The sequence below is a fragment of the Tursiops truncatus genome, chromosome 6 (assembly GCF_011762595.2).
Source record: "Tursiops truncatus isolate mTurTru1 chromosome 6, mTurTru1.mat.Y, whole genome shotgun sequence".
NCBI classification, from domain to species: domain Eukaryota; kingdom Metazoa; phylum Chordata; class Mammalia; order Artiodactyla; family Delphinidae; genus Tursiops; species Tursiops truncatus.
Genome location: NC_047039.1, coordinates 113,041,658 through 113,056,914, shown reverse-complemented (window position 1 = coordinate 113,056,914; position 15,257 = coordinate 113,041,658). Strand labels below are relative to the sequence as shown.

At 65.7% G+C, this 15,257-nt stretch overlaps 1 protein-coding gene across 5 annotated transcripts in view; it reads right to left on the bottom strand.

Moving 5' to 3' along the window:
* Positions 1-13,886, bottom strand: part of BRD3 (bromodomain containing 3) — a 54,306-nt gene extending 40,420 nt beyond the window's left edge. For 4 of the 5 annotated variants that reach the window (XM_073806777.1, XM_033859017.2, XM_033859016.2 and 1 more), the window contains exon 1: positions 13,741-13,886. The gene's annotated coding sequence lies outside the window, so the exon portion shown is untranslated. Of the gene's footprint in view, positions 1-10,753; positions 12,587-13,740 lie in introns of those variants that run through there. The other variant, XM_073806776.1, reaches the window with a different exon arrangement.
* Positions 13,887-15,257: the final 1,371 nt, after the last annotated feature.

Genomic DNA, 15,257 nt, shown 5'->3' with positions numbered 1-15,257 from the left:
CGGGGCGGCGGCCGTCCAGGTGGGGGCCACTGTCGGCTCACTGCCCACCAGCCGCCTGCCGCTCTTGACTGTGGCAACATTTTAGGGAATGATCCGCACGTAGAGAGCTACGACGTGGACCGGCACAACGTGCGTGGAACCACACGTGGCACACGGAGCCAGGGCCCTCTGAGTGAGGCCACCGACGGAGGTTCTAACGTGACCATGAGAACGGGCTCTGGTTTGTGATGGCGGCTGGGCTGTGGACACGGCCGGCCCTCGGCCAATCGGGGTGGGGGTGGAGGGAGAAGGCGATGGGAGCCTGCAGCCTCAGCGAGTGAGGGGCTGCAGGACCACACCCCGACTCTCGGAATGTTCTCTGAGTGTGGAGCTGGGAAGGAAGCGGCTGCCGCTGCCCCACGTGTGTCCCCAGGAGACCAACTAGCACCAAGAAAAATGCTGTGCAGTAAAGGATGAAGGGGCTGCCCCCAATATCAAAACCCCACCACGTCTTGGGAGGAAGTCGGTGGTCCCAATGTCGCCTGAGGACGCAAAACGCGCTGGGGGCTGCATACGAAATCTGGACCCGGGCGGCATCTGTGCGCGCTGCTACCGCGTAGGTGTTTATGTGCACCTGTCACGGGATTGAGCCGGGTTGGGCTGGGTGGCAGGGCCCGCCTGGGGGCCAGCCTTCGGGGAGGACAGAGCAGCGCGTGTCGGCCGCTGGAAACATGCTCTCTACGACGTGCGAAAGCAGATCGTTAAAACTTGGGAGAGTTTTCGAGCTGGCTGACGGACGTCCTGCCGGAAGCCTGCTCTGCCACGTGGGCGTGTTTACACCACGGTCATCAGCACGAGGTACAGACCAGGGCCCCCCCATGCTGGCTTGTTAAACCCCAGCCAGTGCCTCCTCAGCGCCCCCCGACCAAGAGGGAAGAGGACTCAAAACAGACGCCGCGCACACCTGGCCACCGAGCACACCTGCCCCGCTTGCCCGCCCTTCCTCGGAGGAGCGCTCTGGAGCACCCCTAGGGGCCTCCCCGCCCGCCATCCCGGGGGCCTGCAGCTCCTCTCCTCCACACTCTCCCCGGGCGAGCGGGCGCCTCTCACGCGCCCCCATCTCGCCAACCCGGGGCAGCGCCCTGGCCCCCAGGGCAGCTCCGTACAGAGGGCGGCCGTGCCCGCCGGGCTGGCGGCGCTGAGGCTGCAACACACCACCCGACGGAAAGGCGCCTGAGTGCTCACCCTGGAGCCCCACCCCCAGCAGGTCTGACCCCTTCTGGCCCAGCACCACCGCCTCCTGCTGGGGTCTCTGCGAACCTCCCACGGGCCTGCCCTCCCCTGGACAGCCTTGCCCTACACGGGGCTCCTGTCCAAAGCAGCACTGCCTGTCCCGCTCTGGCCAGTGACTCGTCTCCCTGTCCTGGCTGCTGTGGCTACGCAGGCCCGCACCCTCCCTCTCCTCCTCTGGCTCCTCTGCCCCAATGCCACCACCCGCCAGGGCCTCCCGGACTCTTCCGGACCCCGGGCAGCTCAGGGGTGCAGAGCAGATGCCGGGGCCAGGCTCCTGTTCGCAATCCCAGTTCTGCCCTTCGCCAGCCATGGGATCTGGTCCCCCTGTGTCCCCACAGGGCTCTGTGAGACTAAAGGGATCCAACACAGAGCGCTCAGGAAGGTGCTGGACACATACCAATCGCCGCACGGTCCTGCCGGGACGGCTGAGGCGGCTCCCTACGTGGGGGGACCCGGGATCCGTGAGGGAAGGAGGCACCCTGTTCCTGCCACCCCCCCCAGCCTGGGCCTAGATGCCAGCCCGGTGCACTGCGGGCCGCCAGATGTGGGGCGGGTGGGCAGATGCCCAGTACCCAGCGCTGCTGCTGCACGGTCCAGGGAGCAGAAAACGGGCGGGACACAGCACACCGGCCTCCTCCGAGCACAAGGACAGACGGACACAGCTCTCTGCAGGGATGTGCTGGGGCTGCCGTCAGGACCCTCGGCCTGGCCTCTGCCCTGCCTCCCTCTTCTGACCAATCACCAACCACCCCACACCCACGGCTGAGCAGGAAGCCGGCCCCCGCAGCAAACACAGGACACAACCCCATCGTGGGGTGAGCACCCAGCGGCTACAAGGCAGAGCCGGCGGGGGTCCCAGACTGCGTGGCTAAGCTCACCGAATGCCAGCGCTCACCCCAGGCCACAGGGAGTCCCGAGGTGTGGAAACACTTGGGACCCCAGCAGGGTCTGGGAGGTCTAGGGGCGACACATGCAAAAGGTGCTGGATGCCCCACGGCCTGGGGGACAGCACGTGGCAATGGGACCTCCCCCTCTCTGCAAACAGGAACGTTGCCCCCAGCACCTCCACTGGAACGAGGCGGGGGGCCCCCCATGCACTCACAGCCCTGCAGGGACGTGTGGATGACCGCAGGGGTCGCAGTGTCCCCCATCAGGTTGTGCCACATGGCACCCCCCACGGCGGAGGCAGGTGCCTGGCTTGTCCTCTGTCCCCGGCAGCCTGGGCACCAGCTCAACAGGGAGGAAGGAAGGGAGGGCAGCTAGAGCGTGAGAGGTTGGGGGGCACCCCCCTCCCCAAGCCCCTTCCATCCCAGGAGCCAGGACCCATCTCCTGGGAAGGGCTGCGTGGCAGGGGAGGAGACTGGCAAGAGACAGCCGGGGCGCTCGGGCATGACCCTCTCCGGTGGGACATACAATCGCACAGGTCACCCCGCGCTGTCCCCTCTGGGGTGGCGGGCGGAGTAAAGGGGCCACACAGCTCCCTGCTGGGGCACAGCCTTCACTCCTTCACACGGAGCCCAGACCTCAGGGCCGGCACGTCCGGGGCGAGCGGAGCCGCAGCGAGAGCCTGGCCTTGCCTCTCCCGCAATCCCGCAGACCCGACAGCGACCCCGAGGAAACCAGACCCCGGCTGAGCATGGACGGGAATGCAGGAGGCCCCACGCCGCCTCGGGACGCTCCCACGAGGGGCAGGAAGATGATGGACGTCCCCAGCACTCAGGGCCTCACACCCACAGCATACGGGCCCCAAGGCTGCTTTCTCCCTTTCTGCTGGCAGTTCTGAACCGGTGGATTTTTTTTTTCTTTTTAAGAACGTGTTACTTTTGCAAAAAGAAAGAAGTGTAAAGGGATTTCTCTTTTGGAAAAATGTACAAACATGGCCAAGCATCTCAGAGCTCGTTTCCCTTCCTCTGGGGCCTGGGGACACTGCCCCAGAGTCTGGGGACAGGCCAGGCAGCCCCGTGTGCTCCGTCCAGGGGAAATCCGGGGGCCGCGACGACCCCGAAGTCTTGGCTGGACCTCGGCAGGGCCACCAGTGGGAGGCGCCGTCGGCCACCCCCGTGTCGCCCGGAGGGCCGAGAAATCCCCCCAGCGCCCACCTGTCGGGGCAGCAGAGGGACGAGGATGGATGCCAAGGGTGCCGCCCAGCTCCCCGCCGCCAGCAGCTGTGCTGTCCGTCAGCCTCCCGGTCTGGGCGGGGGTCAGGGCCACATTCTGAGACCGGAAGGCACAGGCTGCTTCCAGAGAGAAGCTGGAACTTAAACAGTCTACCAGCTGACCCTGTCACAGGGCTCAGCCCTGAACCGCCATCAGTAACGGACAAGAGGTGTGGAGGGACATGGGGGTTTGAAGCAACAGGAAGGGGAGACTGTGGGGGAGTCCCCCACTACCCGCGCCCAGGGTCCCCCGGCCGCACAGGAACAGACTCTCACCGTGCTTCCTGGAGAAGCACCAATTAATGCACTGGGTGGTCGGCCACGGCCAGGAGCCCTTCACACCTCTGCTGAGGGTGAGACACCATGTGGTCCTATGAGGTCAATGACCAGGCCCATCGCACAGATGACAGAGCTGAGGCTCCCCCATCCCTGGGCTACGTCCTGAGCCTGCCCACGTGGAGATTCGGGGACATAAGCCCAGGACCCCGCGCCTCCCCGACCTGGCTCCTGGCATCACGGGTGACACAGGGTGAGAGGAGGAGCCGGGCAGCTAAGGAACCAGATGACCCCACTGCAACCAACGGCAAGGCCACCTGGCGAGCCCTGGGGGCAGGCCACAGGCCAGCAGTGCCCCTCCAAGTCCCTGGCCTGATCCTAACTTCCGGCCAGAGATGCAAAGAGGGCCCCAGACACGAGGAGCACGCAGAAAGGCAGCGGGGAGTGCCCACTTGGGCCTGCCATACCGGGGTCCAATGCCAGCTCCCCTCCTGGCTGAGCCCCGGCAGCACGGCCATCAGCTGTCTAGTGCCCCCAACGCAGCCCCGCGGATGGAGGCATGGCTCCCCACCCACGAGGACGTGGGAGGCCAGGGACATCACGGAGAGTGCTTAGAGAGCTGGGTGACACTGGCCCCTCGGGTGGAAAAAAGGAGGTGCCCGTGGTTCCCAAGCCACGCAGGGAGGGGCCACAGCAAAGGGACAGAGCCCAAGGGTCCCTGGATACCCACCTCTGCATGCCATGAAGACACCATGAGGTTACACTTGGGATGGACCCGTTTAAAACACAAACGCGGCTTCCCACTTCTCCCAGCTGCCACGTCCCGGCGCACCAGGAGCAACCCGTCACCCTCCTCCCGACCCCACGTGGTCCTGGCAGGGAACCACAGGCCACCCAGCTGAGCCGCCCTGGCCGGAGCCGGCGAGCTGCGCAGGAGACGACGAAGGTGCAGACGGAGGCGGCCTGTCCATCGGAGAGCAAGGAAGGAACCTGCTCCTCTGCACAGCTCCCCCCGGGCCGGTCCCCTCCCGGTGGCCACTGGCCCCTCGTGGGAACACAGGCCATGCCAGGCCCCACCCAGGAGAGAGGCCTGGTCACCCTGCCCAGCAGGCCTCACCAGCTGGGGACCCAAAGTTGCCATGGGGGCCGCCAGACCTCATCCTCGAGGGAATCCCAGTGGGGTGCCCACAGGCCCCCAAATCAAGGGAAACAAGGCAAATTCAGAGTGGGGGGTGGGTACCAGAAGGGTCCGGCCCGTTCCCATGTTCCAAGCCATTGAGGCTGGGCGGAGACTCCACGAGGGGCCACAGAAGGAGCAGACAGAAGGTCCGGCTGGGACCCCACCCCGGGTTCCCTGGTCAGCCCGTGGCACCCCGAGCTCACAGGTGGCGTGCCAGCTCAGGTTCTCACCACATTGTCGAGCTGCCCCCTGGGGGCGGGAGCAAAGCCCCCACAGACGCCCACCGTCCTGGGACAGCCCATGAGCCCCGGGAACACCTGACATCCCCTCTCCAGCACTCGGACACGAGAAGGCATCGCCCACCAGGAACGGGGGGAGCAAACACCGCCCCCCGGCCTCATGGGACAGGCCAGAGCCTGACAGCCGCTCTCCCCGAGCCAGGCGTGTCCTGAGTGAACCTTTCGGGTCTCAGAACCCAGCCAGTGCACCATTCCGTGGGGTGGGGGGAGGGGGTCTCCCAGAGACACCCCCAGCCCCCTGGGTCTGAGATAACATACCAAATCAGACACGACATTCTGCAGGGAAACATACAAATGTTCAGTCTAAGAGGAAAAAAGGACCACAGACAGCCTCGTATCCGCTGTCAAGGGTCAGCTTTCAGCGCAAAAGGATCAGGAGAAAAGCTCACCCCTCCACAGAGTAGTGTTCTGGGGTTGCAGCTGGAACGGAGGAAGGCGGCCCATCACGGGGGTCGGCCCCCACGTGGCCAGGAGGGAGGACGGCCGGGGCAGGCGAGGTGGTGGCCCCCGACCCCAGCGCCTGTGCCCTGGGCCAGCTTGTGAGAAGCACCTGCCGGGCAGTGAGGCAAGAGGCATCTACCTCAACGCTGTCTCTCGGACCATCTCTGGGGTCCAACGTCAACGCCCTGGGGGTGACGGTGGCGCTGTGGCCTTTTATAAGTCTTAAAGAGCCCTTGTCTTTTAGACGTGGGCACCAACGTCCTACGAAGGAAATGTGCCGGGAGCTCGCTTCGTGACAACGGGGAGGTGGGAAGGGGGCTGAAATGAGCGGGGGTCTGGAGGGGACAGGACGGAGCAGGGGTGCTCGTGGCAGAAGCTGAGTACTCTGGGGGCCTCTGCTGTCTCTCAACTGGCCACACTGGAAAGCCCCTGCCCCACCCTTTTCCCTGGGTGCTCAGGACCCTGCGTTGCCCACCACCACAGCAACAGCGAGATTTGGGGGACATGACCCTACTCCTCGTGCCACACCCCCCCCCCACCCCCCCCCGCCTGGCAGAGCAAAGGACTACAGGTGAGGGGGTGGGGGCAGATGCACTCAGGCAGGATAACCCGGGACCGGGTGGGGCAGTGCAGGTGGCAGAGCCCAGCGCCCTAAACCCAGACATATAAAACCCGCAAGTTACCAGGTCTCCCCTTCACCACCCCCAAGCCCCCAGCGGGACGGGCGTGTCTCATCTCCTGCGGGCAAAGATGTGCAGCCCGATCTCACCGGCGTCACAGCCCACCGGGCCCGCTCCACACGGCCGAGCTGGAAACCAGCCTTCTAGGAGGTGGGGTTCGGAAAGGAGCCTTGAGGATCCGCTGGCCCGGCTGGTGGCGCACACCGCGCGGGGACACCCAGGCCGAGGGCAGGGACGGGGCCCCACCCCTCAGAGGGGAAACCAAGGCTCGGAGAATCTCCCCCACCCCCACCTCCCGGGGCTGCCCGACAGGGCGGGAGGCGGCACCACAAACGGGGCGAAGGTCAGAGTGAAGACAACCTTCCCTCGAAACCACCCAGAGAGGAAATGCTCAGACAGACCACAAAAGCCCTTGAACAGCAAGAGAAAACCCAGAGACGCGGCTTCTGGTGGGATCCTGAGGAAGCGTCCAGAAAGCCAAACGGCTGGCCAGCGGCAGGCGGGGGACACAGGCCAGTCACCCCACCCTCCAGGGTCACACACTCGCCACTCCGTGAGGGACTCACGGGAGCTGGACACACCTGGCTGCAGACCGGGGCAGGCGGACCCGGAGGTCATGGCCATCTCCCCGCCCCTGGACTCATCCTCTGGGACCCACCTCATTCCTCCCTGGGGAACTGGAATCGGAAATAAAGTGCAGAGAACCGGCCCCTGTAGGCTTGCTCAGCCCAGAGGGACACATCAGAAGAGCCTGGACACCAGGGCTATTCAGGGTCCTGGACAAACAAGGAGAGAGTGGGGACCTCTGTCCAGGTGCCACTGTGGGCAACACCCTGAAAACGCAGCAGCAGCAGCTCCGGCCCTCCCGCCACAGACAGGACCACAGCAGGCAGAGGAGGGCACTCCTGGGCAGCCTGGACCCCGACAGGTGTCGTGGGGATGCTAGATGGAGGATGCCGGACAGAAGGGCAGAAAGAGCCTCACTCACCAGCATCAGGGGAAGGGCCTCCAGCCACGGGGTCGGGGATGAGGCCGGGGGTCAGAGGAGGAAGCAGGTGGAGGGGGTCCTCAGGAGGCTCCTAGGTTGGAGGGCGTTGGGCCTGAAGGGGGAAGTCCTGAGCCACATTCAGGAAGGAGGGGAGGCTTGTAGGGGGTGCTGACGTTCAGAGGGGTGATCAGAGGTAGGAAAAAAGCCAGGGAGTGACTCCACCATCCTGGGGGGAGGGGAGGGGGGAGGGGCAGGGCCTGCGCTCCCTCCGCCTTCCCTCTCGCCCTGCTCAGACCCACCGGCCTTCCTGAGTCGGGTGACTCAGGGATCAGGTGAGTCAGGCACCCCTGGGGGGCCCAACGCTACACGGCCCCGACTCCCTGGGCCCCATCCTGGCGTCAGTGTGGGTCACGTGGGCTCCACTTTCCAGGTGGGGGGGGCAGAGGCTCAGAGATCAAGGGGCACGAGGCCATCCAGTCAGAAGCAGAGCCAGGCTGTGAGCAATGCCGTCCACCCAACCCCGAAGACTCCTCCACCTGACCTCCCTGGTGGCACGGTGGTTAAGAATCCGCCTGCCGATGCAGGGGACACGGGTTCGAGCCCTGGTCCGGGAAGATCCCACGTGCCGCGGAGCAACTAAGCCCGTGCACCACAACTACTGAGCCCATGTGCCACAACTACAGAGCCCGCATGCCAGAACTACTGAGCCTGCGCGCTAGAGCCCACGAGTCACAACTACCGAAGCCCGCGTGCCTAGAGACCGTGCTCCACAACAAGAGAAGCCACTGCGATGAGAAGCCCACGCGTGGCAACGAAGACCCAACGCAGCCAAAAATAAATAAATAAAACAAATAAATTTATTAAAAAAAAAAAAACACTGCCTCCTGGAGCTCCTGCAACAATCCCGCAGAGACAGGGGGCGGTGAGCTGCAGGAAGGGGCAAGGCCCGCCGCCCCAGCTCCTTTGCCCCCGAGCAGCCGGGCCTCAGGAAACAGGATCCGTGTGGGCAGGGTCGGCTTCCGTGACAGACGGAGCCCACTGCCTCCTCCCGTGGGGCCCCAGGGGACGTTAGGTGGGCGAGCGGGGGTCCTCCGCACACTGGGCCCTGCTGGCCACCACCCCCTGCCCACCCCCTGCCCGGGCAGGGAGCAGTGCTACCACGGCTGCCCCCGAAGGGGCTCTGCCTGGAGCGCCTTGGCCCCGACCAGGGCCCCAAGCCCACCGTTGGTCTGGATCACTTCTGCTCCCCACCGGCAAGGGACCCCATCGGTCCCACGGAACGTCTGCAGCACCCCGAGGCCTATGGGGTCTCCTGAGGCACCCTGCCTGGCCCACTGAGGGGCCGGCAGCCACGGTCCCCCTTCCTGACGCCACCATGTCCTCTCGGCTCTGCACTCCCGGCACCCAAGCACCTAAGGCTCCTTCTCGATCCAGTTTTCCCTGATGCCCCATGTTTCTCCCCAGCCCGCCAGCCCCCCTCAGGGAAGCCAGCCTCTGAAGGTTTCCCTTCTGGCCAGAACGTCGGCCTCACCCTGGACCCGAGATACCGGCTCTGGTGGGCGTCGCCAGCCCTGCTGAGTGGGGCTCACTGCTCACGGCGGGGGTCAGGCCAGCCGCCCCCGCCCCACCTCTGTGAGGCTCTGTCTCCTCCCACCTTTCAACCAACCTACCCAAAAGAAAAACCAACTGCAAAACCACAAGAAGCCGCTGTGTGATGTGTGTGTCGGGGGCGGGGGGGGGGCGTGTTAAGCTCCATGGGGCTTCTGGGAGGGGGGTGAGGGACCCACCACTCGAAGGGGAAGGTCAGGGGACACAGTGAGTGAGGATAGCGTGACCGGCGCCACACTTTGTCTTGGAGAGGGAAAGGGGGGACCATCCTCTCTGCTAGGGGTCAGGCGGTCACACGCACCTACGGGGGGACCCGGCCCTGCGAGTACCAAGGCTCGGCGTGCTGTCATCACCCCCGGGGGGGTGTTCTGTGCCCGTCCCAACAGAACACCCCCCATTCAAGGCCCGACGCGTGTGCATAAGCAACCCCCAAAACCCCGAGCCAGGCACTGTACCCCAGACCAGGCCGAGGAAGTGGCTGTCCCCCAGGTCCCTCTCAACTGAGACCCCAGGGAGAAGCCCTCAGAGGGAAGCTCTGACCCCATCACCCCACCTAACAGACGGCACATGAGGCGGAGAGGGCCTGGGGGGCCACGGAGCCCAGAGGCACAGCGGCAGGCGAGCAGACTGGGAGCCCCCGACCACTGCCGGATCCTGATGTCGAGGGGCAGCCAGCCCTCCACACCCCTCACCCTAGCTGCCCCTCGGGGTCAGCAGCAGGAAGGGCAGCCCGCCGGCGCCAGCCCAGAGCGGGGCCGAGGATAGGATGGTGCAGCCTCGGTAAACCAGGGTCCGAGTTAGGCTCTCATCTCCCCGACCCTGACCAACACAAACACATTTCCCGGGTGCCCACGCCTTTCCAGAACAGCAGGTGCTCCCACGGGAGGGCTGTCCGGAGCCTGGGAGCCCTGGAGAGGGACCGGCACCCATTCCGGCAACCAGCACCAGGCTGAGCTCAGGCTCCTGAGGGCTGGGCCCCCTGGCCCGCTGTCGCTGGGACGTTTCCCACAGCCCGAGGGCTCGCAACGGAGCGCATCCTGCTGCCCCGCCCAGCCTGCGGGGCGTGGGGGGGGGGGTCTGTCATCCCAGGGGACAGTCACACGGTCACTGGTGTCTCCCCACCCCAGACCTACGACAGCCTGGTGGCAGCTAAGACAACAGAGCACAGGGTGGGTGTGCGCCTTATCTGGGGTGCACAGCCAGCAGGGCCCCAGCTCTTAACAAGCAGCACCAGGCTGGCACCACCACGGCTCTGCCCGACGGCGCAAGCGGGCTTGGAGCTGGGCAGCACCCCGTTCCTGCCCTGCCTTTCCCTTTGCTCCCAAGTTTCATCCCTGAGACACTGTCAGGCCAGGCTGCCCCCAGGCTCCGCCTCCTCCTGGTAACGCGTCACGAGGGTCCAGCCGCACGACACGCATTCGGCCTCACGGGAGGCGAGGGCGTTCCTGCCCCCGCGTACCGGGGACCTCGGCGGGGACCCTGGAGCCCCAGCCCCCCCAAACACCCTCCGGATCACACTCCTGAACATCACTGTGGAAACGCTGCCACACGGGTCACCAGGCCCAGCTTCCAGCACTGGCAGAAAAATCCCACTGGGGCGCCGGACGCCCGCCCCCCCCCCCCCCCCGCATCCCAAGTGGCAGTTCCCAAACAGCAGCGAAAGGACTCTCCCAGGCACCTCGTGACCTTCCGGTGCACTCTCCCAGCACTGCAGCAGGAAGGGAGGGGGGCTTCCCCCCAAGTGCACCTGCCGGTTCTAACTCGAGGTTACAAAGGCCCTAAAAAAGGGGTTAGGCTGAGAACTGATTCTCCTGTGGGATAGTTAAAACCTGGCAAAAGAAATAAACACTCACCCACAGCACTGACACAGCAGAGCCTCCGGCCTCTGGACAGACACCCCCACACAGGTAACCGTCATCTCCGCTCCAGATCCAGAAAGTGACGCTTTGCCTTTAAGAGGCCCGTGCTTCTCAGAGGCAGGACCACAGGCACCCGGAGCAGGGGTGCAGGTGCCAAAGGGATTCACAATGGGCGGGGCGGGGTGGCTGAGGAGGTGCAACAAGCCACTCACCACCTGGGCACCTACCAGCAGCCCCGAGCCAAGCACACTGGGCAGTGCGCGCTGCTCTGACACCTGCCGCAACCAGGGGGCAGAGCCTCGGGTGGGACGGCGGGCGGGCTCCCGAGCAGGGGGCTCCCCTGACAAGTTCCCAGCAGGCAGGAATACGGCCAGCAGGACACCGCTTTCTGCCACAATTCACTAAAGTCTCCTTCGGAAGCAAGGAATGCTGACTAGATACGGCCCTGCTAATGCAGGGTCTGTGGGCCCTGCCTGGGGGTTCTGTCGCTTTACAGCTAGACCATCACGTGGGGAGACGGGAAAGGCGGACCAGGCTACTCACTCACCCACCCACACGACCGCCCCGAAAATCCAGCGACCTGCAGAGAGGCTTGAAGCAAGCGGCCAGATGCAGCCGCTCGCTGGGGGGCGGTGGACCCCCCCCCACACTCCCGACCCGACCCAGCTCCCCCTGGACCCACTGGTTGAGAGCCGCTCTCCCGAGGAGAACAGGGCCCACCAGCGGCGGACGGAGAGCCAGGCAGACGCTGGAGCCGGCCCGCTGGTGCCGAACCAACCACTCCACTCGGGGCCGCGGCCAGCACTCCCCAGGGAAAGCTCTGTCGCCGAGAACCAGGAAATGGCCGTGCGCCTCGCCGCTTGCCCGGCGCAGGGCTCGGGCAGCTGGCAACTCGCCAGCCTGGAGGAAGAGGGCGCAGGAACAGCCGCCGGCTGCGGCGGGCGGTAGGCAGTTCGCTTTTTACCCCGCCACCACCCCCACTTTCACTTTCTGCCCGTGACCGCTCTGCTGGGCCAGGCAGGCAGGAGCAGAATATTTACAAATCCTCTCCCTTTATTCAGAGCTCACTTCCCAAGCACGCGCGGGCTGTGGTGGAGAGAAAGCAATTACTCCACTTTCTAAAAACAAAACAAAAATTGACCTGGTGCTGCCCGTCCCTCCTCCCCGGACGTCCCCGTGGCAGGGCTGGGACTGGATCGAAGCTTCTGAGAAGCTGCTTGGGGCGGGATTCCAGAGTCCTGGGGCCCCCGAGGTTACCAGAAAGGTCAAAGCGAAATGACCCACACCGCCCGCCCCAGATGCCGTGTGCCCTATCTCTCCCGATCTGTAACCACCAGCACACATCAAGGCCTCAAGACAGAAAAGGGCAAACACAGAGCTTTATTTGCAAATGAGAGGCCGCACTCAGGGCTGCCAGAGGACGGAGGGAGGGAGGGGGGAGGGAGGGAGGGAGGGAAGGAGGTCCCTAACTCCTGAAGACTCAGCCTTGCACGGGTTCAGGCCTTTTCTTGTTACCCTTGAAAGCCAACTACTCCCCCAAAGACATGCCGCCCAGGCAACTTTGCGTAGATTTCAGGATCTCCCCAGGGCCACTCCATGGACCCAGGAAAAGAACTCCTATTTTAAAGAAAGAGTCAGGAAGAAGGCCTACAAAAGCAGGATTAAAAAAGAAAAACAAAAAAAAACTTTCGTCTTCACTTGGGGGGGGCACGAGGAGGAGGGGCCAGAGCGATTCCTTCATTTACTTGCCTTCCGCCCTCCAGCCAGTTTGCCCACTGATACCCAATGCCACCTCCCCATTAACTCTGCAGCCACAACCCAGGGAACACACGGGGGCACCCCAGTTATGCACTTTTGGGTAGAAAGCTTTCAGCCAAAATGAAGGATCGCAGGATGGTCAGGGACTGGGCCCAATGGCGGGAACCCTCAGGATGGACCACGGGACCGCCCCACGTGGGTCTCCAGGCGGACCGGTTCCGTACCCCCACTTTCATCTTTCCAAAACTGCGCCCTAGCCCCGAGGGAAAGGAGGCGGCCCAAGACCTCCACCCCGGCCTGCCCCCGGATGAGCAACCGGTGGAGGAAGAGGACTCCCCCGAGCCCCAGCTTTATTCACGGGGAGCCCACGAGGGCCAGGGGGCCGTGTGAGGTTTGGGGTGAGTACTTCTCCCCGATGAGCTTGTGCCGTGCTGTCAGGCCGCGGCCCACCCTGAGTGGGAAGGAGGGCACGCACCCCCGCTCCTCCCGCAACTCAATCTCGCCCGGATTAAGCGCTTTTCGGGCTGATTTCAAAACGGGAACTGGGTCTCCTCTTGGCCGCGCTGCAACGACCCAGCAACTCCAAAGGGCTCAAAGTCAGCTCGGGCGCCTAACTCTGGAGAAATCGGCCTCCACGCCACGCCGCCCGCTCCCGGGCCCGGCCTCGCCCCCCGCCCCGGCCGCGGCTACGGCCCCCGCGCGAGACCCGCGGCCAGGAGCCAGGGCGGGCGGGACGGGCGCGGGGAAAGGGGCGCGGGGAAAGTGGCGCCGAAGCGCACCTTCCCCTCCACGTCCGCCCCGATCCCCCCCTTCGAAAGATGGCGGGCGGAGGAAAGGGGGAAAAAAATCCTTTCCGTGAGGGAGGGCGCGCGGGAGATCGCTGGCGCGGGGCGCGCGGGCCGTGCCAACTCCGGGCTGCGCGCCCCGGCCGCGGCGACGCCCCCGAGCCCGGGACGCGGGCGGCCGGGAGGGCGCGGGAGGAGGGGAGAGGGCCCGCGCCGCCGCCGCCGCCGCCGTCGCGACCCCGGGCCGCCGCCGCGCTTTGTTGCATCGTGGCCGCGCACAAAGGCGGAGGCGGCGACGGCGTCCCGGGCGCCCGGCTCCCCGGACGCGCCGGCGGCCTGCGCGGGGCGTACGGGGCCGCGCTCCCCGCCCCGCCCGGCCCGCCGCCACCCGCGCCGCCCGCCGCCCCGCGCGCGCAAGGAAGCAAGAGAAAGGCGTACTTGGCCTCGGCGGCTCCTGCGGCCGTCCCCTCCCGGCCCGCGCGGCCGGCTCCTCTTTGGCTCGCCGGCCCCGGCAGCATAATAGACGCGCCGGAGCCGAGCAGGGCTCATGCGCTGCGCCGCGGCGCCTGGCGGGAGTCGTAGTCCGCGGCCGGGCCCGCGCCGGGGCCGCCCAGGAGAGGCCATGGCGCGCGGACTACATGTCCCGGCCCCGCCGGCGCCGCGCCCCGCCCCGCCCCGCGCGCCCCCGCCCGCCGCCCGCCCCGCCGACCCGGCCGCGAGCGGGCCCGGGCCGGGGGGCGCGCGGGGGCGGGGCGCGGCGCCGGCGGCGACTCGGGGACCCGGCGCGGCCCTCCCGCGCGCCCTCCCGCGCAAGGGACGTGCGCCTCTGGGCGTATTTCCTGGTGCTCGGGGAGGCGCGCGAAAGGCGGGAGAGCGGCCAGCGCTCGCCCGCCGCTGCCGCCCGCACCGGAGGACCCCGGAGTCCGGGGGGCCGCCCTCTAACCTCAGGCGCGCACGGTCTGGGCGGCGCGTACCTGCCGGGCGCCCATGTTTGTAAACAAACCGCGTGCCTAATTAGCCTGGCGGGGGCGCGCGCAGGAGGGCGGGGGCGGGGCGTCGGCGCGCGCGCAGGGGCGGCCCCGCCCGGGGAGGAGTCTCGCTCGGTCGCGCCCCTATCTACCTACCTCCCACAACCCCCCACCTCCCGTTCCCACATCAGGCCAGGGCCTGGGCCCCCGAGCTCGCTGTCGTGGGAGCGGGCGCCAAGTCCCAGGAGCTGGCGAGGAGCAGGGGATGTTCCCGGCTCTTCCCGGAGACCTGGCCCCCCCAGCCTCTTTTCCCATCTGCCCAGTGAGGGGCAGGAATGAGATCAAAGGTCCCTAGCCTGAGGTTCCAGCAGTGGGCCCCAAAGGTAAAAACTGGGGACTCTGGCCCTTTTTCTGTATTTTGAAAGGTTCAGCTCGTGGACACGTTTCAGATCTTATTTTCAGTGGCAGTTCCTCCTGTGTATACATTAAGTTTTTATCCAGCTGTAACTTAAGGTGGACGCACGTTGTGTATATTAAACCCCCATAAAAAGTCAAAAACAAAACAAGTTTTCCTTGGTACCCACTGAACCTGCCAACTACAAGGTCGAGTTTCCTCGTGTGGGCTGAACCCCTCCCAAGCCCCTGGGGTCACTGGGTTTATTTTAGGTTGCGCAAGAGCGCTACTACCGCAAACACACACGTCTTTATAACATTAAAGTGAGTGACGACTCGGCTGAGCCCATGCAGCCCCACACCCACCCAGGACAGGCCTTCTGTGCCCGGCTTACAGGTGAGGCAACTCTGGGAGGTGGGTGAAGTGGCCCTGGGTCACAGAGAGCTGAGATGCCAAAGCCTTGCGTCCTGGGAAACACAGCTTGTAGGAGAGGCCAAAACCTCCCCCCACCCTCCCCACTGTCCCTTTCCTGGGAGCACAGGACTTCCTGCAGCCCCGGATGTCAGACTCTGGCTGGGGAAGACCTTTGCCTT